The sequence below is a fragment of the Podarcis gaigeae genome (genome assembly GCF_964106915.1).
Source record: "Podarcis gaigeae genome assembly, chromosome: 3".
In the NCBI taxonomy this organism is placed as follows: domain Eukaryota; kingdom Metazoa; phylum Chordata; class Lepidosauria; order Squamata; family Lacertidae; genus Podarcis; species Podarcis gaigeae.
In genome coordinates, this window is record NC_139680.1 from 75,209,960 (window position 1) to 75,214,766 (window position 4,807).

Sequence of the window (4,807 nt, forward strand, 5' to 3'; positions counted from 1 at the left end):
TGAGAGACAGGCAGTTAATAGATAAAGCAAGCAGTGAAGTGGAAACGAAATGTTCCATTTCTATATCGCTGCAATCTGATAAGCCCCTCTTTCTACAGAATGCCTTTCAGTTTACCTATTATTTGTGTATGCGTATGTATCTCTGCATCATTAAAGGACCATTTCTGGCAAAATAAGCTGCAAATGAGCCCTCGTTGCCCTTCAGTGTATCATTTTTGGGATGTCACAAAGATAGATTGAGTTGAACCCTCCATAGTTTAGCCAGTTCTGGGGGGGGGGGGGACAACATCCTGCATACACCTAACATGCTTAAACAACATTATTTGAGCCAAAAGTAGTTTTCTCCTTTTTTAAAAAAAAATGTAAGTACAGATTCAGCTCAGAGGATTGTGGTTTCCATTTTCACGCCTAATACGCCTGTGTAAAATATTTTCACATTTATACAACCATAGGGAAAGGGACGCCAGGCTTGGGCCGGGAAATGAGCAAAAATTGGAAGATAGAAAGATATTTCAAGGGTGACTGGTTTGTGTTGAAAGATTGAGGTCAAGAATAGCCATGGGAAAGAGTACATTATTTCTGTATTCATGAAATACAGCTCACATTGCGGTGAGTGCCCTAATACCACTTCAAAGCTATGGATTCACTGGTATTTCCCACATCAAACGTATAAAACATTATATCTTCAGAGAGTTGTGTACACATGCTAGGAAACCTGGTTTGGACTGGGAGCACTCCATGCATGTACCAATAGGGTTGCGGTTTTCTAAACATGCAGTGATCTTAACTTCCCGTAACTACAGCTGCCCAAAGAGGGAGAGTGTATATACAACTGAATGTGTCTTTAATATAAGAGGATTCCTGCTGCATCTGATCAGCTTGTTTTCCACAGTGATGCCTTTTCAGAAGTCTCCAAGTAGGACTTTGGTAAAATGATAGAGAAGTAAGGAAAGTAAAGTGTAAAATCCAAACTAGACTGTACCTTAGATTCCCATCTGTGAGGATATGTATATATACATATTTAAACACAAATTGCTGTGTAAGGGACCTGATCCTTAGTGGAGAGGCAGGAAAGGTTTCACCTATGATCCCAATTCAGATTGGCCCCTCCTCCCACAATTTGCATAGGGGATAAGTCCCATAATCCCAATAGAAGATTTTGTTTTCCATATGCAAATTTCCATAATGGAGCCTCTGATCCAAACTGGGAACCATAGCAGGAGGCAAAGTATTAAATCACCCCTCCTTGCATCCCCGTTCCATTGCTAAGGTCCCAGTCTGGATCAGGGCCTCCTTCACTGGCAAAATGTGTTTTAAAACCCACACAGCTGCACTGAAAGATACAGAGCTTCCGAGTTTTCTAGTCTGGCCATAAGTGAATGACAGCAAGTAAGTTGTACAAGTGTTTCACACCTGTCTTTTGTGCCACAGGCTTGTGACAAGCATAACTCTTTCAAAGGAATCTTGACACAAATCTACACTGAAAATCCAGAAAAGTATATTAAAATCTCTCCTGCAAAGAAAAAGAAAGCGTCCATTCTGCAAAGTATCCTGTTGCAAGCTGCAAATTAATCCACAATCTGCTTAAGTATCATCTCCTTAGACTAATATTGGTTTCTGTCACTGAAAAGCAAATAGATCAGCCTCTGAAAGGAAGCTATTAAAGAAAAAATGACAGAGAGGCATATGGCTAACGGAGGATAGAAGGGACACCTGGCTGGTCAACATGGGCTGTGATGTTTGGCTATGGTGCGTTAATCCTTTCCAAGACCACCGCCTGCTAAACAACCCAGTTTCCCAACTCAGGAAGTATTTTGACGTAATCTTCTGAGAGGATGCATCAGGATCATTGAAATCTAGCAGGTATTTCGCAATGAAATGACAGAGAGGCATTTTGTGTGTGTGTGTGTGTGTGTGAGAGAGAGAGAGAGAGAGAGAGAGAGAGAGAGAGGGAGAGAGAGAGGATTTATTGTGTTAAAATATAAAAGGCTTTTCCCTCACCTGATCCCACCCCACTGCAGCTGTTCACTGTGACTGCTGGAACTTCACTGCAGCCATGGAGCTGTCCAGCCTTCAAGGGATTCTCTATTCACCTCAGGTGGATTCATGCACCAAGCCAAGTGGCAGCGCATGACACAATTGAGCAGCTGCCAAAGGACCCTTGTAGGCGACCTTTTCTCTTTTCCTGCCCATGGCACTGCTTCTGCTTCTTTCCCTCATATTGTCACCTCCTGCTCCTCTTTCTCCCTCTGCCCCTGCTCTGTGCAAGGAGGTCCTGCCTACCTGCCTGGCCACCAACAGTGGATTTGTGTAGGATGGAGGAACAGAAGGATGAGAGAGAGGAGATGGCCCAGTGTGGATGGGCACGATGGTAGCAGGGGACAATGAGGAAGCAGGCAAACCTAGTGCCGTGTGTGTGTGTGTGTGTGTGTGTGTGTGTGTGTGCACAGGGCTGGCCTTCCTATGAAATATTCTGCTGCTTATAATGTTTAGGCAGATGCAGAGGGATTGATTTCTGAAACATCAATGCTGAATCCCCTGAACCTCTGTTTTAGTTGCTTTTATATGTTCTTATACTGTTGCTTATACAGGTTGCATTTTTGTTTTATGGACATTGTTTTTTACATTCTACGCACTGTGAGCCATTTAGAGACTTTGGAAATATTAAGCAGTTAAAAAAAATGCTTTAGAAACAACATCAAGAAGAAGACTTTGAATTTGTGAAGTACTTTATATACCTTACTGTACTTGCCATCACAATTAGCCAGAGAGAGACAGAGACAGGCAGGCAGGCAGGCAGACCACCATTCAAATTTTACAGGCAGGAGATCTGAGGCTGAGAAAGAAGCATGACAGAAGTGGGACTTGAACACAGTTCCACCAGGTTCCAGCCACTATGCCTTGGAAACACGTTGTCTCTTCATTCCTTTTCCTATGTCTTTTCTGAGTAACAGCTAAATCTACCATTTCATTGTTGCATTTATGTGCTTTTATTGGGGGTGGTGAGAGTTGGATTTAATTAACATTTTATCCAGCTGAAAAACCTTCCCCTTCTTTAAGAGCATTATTGTTGTTTTATATGTGAAAGATAACACACGTGTCTCTGTTGCTTTAATTTCACTGTTCCAAGTTTCTGGTCGAAGTGGAGTGGGAGGAGAGAAATGTGAAATACTGTCCCTATTGCTGCTAATCCTGGTGGCTGAAGAGCCTCATGCTTTGAGAAGATAGAGAGATCCTTGAATTTTTTAAGAAGTTGCATGAGACACTGATGGACTATATGGACACAAACTTAATATTGATGGGAGATATGAACGGAGTAGTATCGACCAACATGGACAAATCTCAAAGACAGGTAGTCACAAAAGATGGAAGACTGCCAAAAATCTTTTTTGAAATGACTGACAATATGGATTTAGTGGACATTTGGAGAACAACACACCCACTTGAAAGAGAGGGAACTTTCTATTCTGAAGCTAAAATGACATGGACTAGAATTGACCAAATATGGATTACTAGAGGAATGGCACCTAGGATAAAAAAAGTTGAAATCTGCCCAAAGACTTGCTCCGACCACAACGCAGTAAAGATGGTGATGAAGTTAACAACAACTGGTACCTTTAGATGGAGGATGAATGACACCTTATTTAGAGATGAACGAGTTTGCAAAAAGGCTCAGAAGACTTTAAAGGATTATTTTGAAATTAACATGAGGACCAATATAGAAAAAAGAATCATCTGGGACGCAAGCAAAGCAGTGATGAGAGGATTCTTGATACAACAGAATGCAATTAAAAAGAAAAGCCAGAACGAAAAAAGAGAGAAAATTTTGGAAAAAATAAAAGAAGGGGAAAGGAAATTGAGATCAAAGCCAAAATCACAGGACATTCTGAAAGAAATTAAATTATATCAGACACAATATATGGAGCTGATGAACCAAGAAATAGAGTGGAAAATTAAGCAAATGAGACAGAAGACGTTTGAATCGGCTGATAAATGTGGTAAACTGCTGGCTTGGCAAATAAAGAAGAGACAAAAATTAAATATTGTTACAAAGCTAGAAGTGGAGGGAAAAACTATTTATAAACCAACAGAAATTAGGGATTGCTTCCAGAAATATTTTAGACAACTGTATAAACAAGGTCCTCAAAGCGATACGGATATAGAACAGTTTTTGGAGAAAAATGGATTGAAAAAGATCTCTCAGGAAAGTAAAAGGATTTTGAACCAGAAAATAACAGAGCAAGAAATAGAAGGTGCCATCCAAAATATGGCATTGGGCAAATCTCCAGGACCGGACGGATTGACTTCTAAATATTATAAGATCTTGAAAGAATGGCTAATACAACCTTTGAAAGAAGTTTGCAACGAAATTTTGGAGGGAAAGAAGGCACCAGATACGTGGAAAGAGGCTTTTATCACTCTTATACCAAAGACTGAGATAGAAAAGACTCAACTCAAAAACTACCGCCCAATCTCCTTATTAAATGTGGATTACAAAATTTTTGCTGATATTTTAGCGAAAAGATTGAAAGTAGTTCTGATGGAGGAGATACATAGGGACCAAGCAGGCTTTCTTCCGAGAAGACATTTGTCAGATAATGTAAGGAATATAGTTGATATATTGGAAAAACTGGAAGTGAATACCAACACTAAAGCTGTTCTGATATTTGTGGACGCTGAGAAAGCCTTTGATAATATTTCATGGAGTTTTATGATAAAAAACCTTCGGGGGATGGGGGTAGGCCAAGGGTTTGAAAATGGTATAAGTGCGATATATTCTGAATAAAAAGCAAAACTAATTGTAAAT